This window comes from Montipora foliosa, chromosome 3, assembly GCF_036669935.1.
Source record: "Montipora foliosa isolate CH-2021 chromosome 3, ASM3666993v2, whole genome shotgun sequence".
Classification (NCBI taxonomy): Eukaryota; Metazoa; Cnidaria; class Anthozoa; order Scleractinia; family Acroporidae; genus Montipora; species Montipora foliosa.
In genome coordinates, this window is record NC_090871.1 from 15,741,179 (window position 1) to 15,741,840 (window position 662).

At 41.8% G+C, this 662-nt stretch overlaps 1 long non-coding RNA gene across 1 annotated transcript in view; it reads left to right on the top strand.

Moving 5' to 3' along the window:
* Positions 1 to 220: 220 nt before the first annotated feature.
* The window catches only part of LOC137996381 (uncharacterized), a 10,616-nt gene continuing 10,174 nt past the window's right edge, over positions 221 to 662 (top strand). Inside the window, exons 1-2 of the long non-coding RNA XR_011122306.1 lie at positions 221 to 278; positions 658 to 662. The exon at positions 658 to 662 is cut by the window's right edge and continues 50 nt beyond it. This is a non-coding gene — a long non-coding RNA (uncharacterized lncRNA). The remainder of the gene's footprint in view (positions 279 to 657) is intronic.

The window sequence follows — 662 nt, forward strand, 5'->3', positions numbered from 1 at the left end:
GGAAAGCGAAATGGTTTAGTGGAAAGCGAAATGATTTAATGTTGCAGCAAATGGTTTGCGCCGGAACCGCGAAAAATACAAAAGTGAAATGGACAAGTCAAGATTGAAATGGAATAGTCAATGTGGGGTCTTACGTCACAAGCCATACGTCATTCAGATAAATGTTGGCGCGAATTTGCCCCAACGAGGTTCGTACCGCGAAGTGCATAAGTCGGATCGGGAACAGGTTATTTCTACCAGTACCGCCTCGTTTACTCGACTCAGTGATCCTTATTCCGGTAAGAATCCTTCTTTGTTTTTGCCTAGTTTAGCTGGATTGGTAATTTTGGATCAAATGTGGATCAAAGTAAGCACAGGAGACATGGGCAGGCCGTGTTTTTCTTTGTCTTCAACTGTACGTTAGCCACTGACAATCAGTTTCTGAAAATGCGAGTTTCTGTAGAAACCTGAGCATATTTCTCTATCGTTTCAAGCCTTTCCTTGAACCTCTGAGTTAAAGTTAAATACACTTGCTACCCGTTACTTATTAACAGCTTCCATGTCTTAAAACAATCAAACGCCTTATCACGAATGCTCTGGTTCGAAGTGTCAGGTAGCTGTCCCGTAAAACGATGCCTCTTAACAGACTGAGTATTTTTGTCAATCCTTTTGTTTCAGGTTAC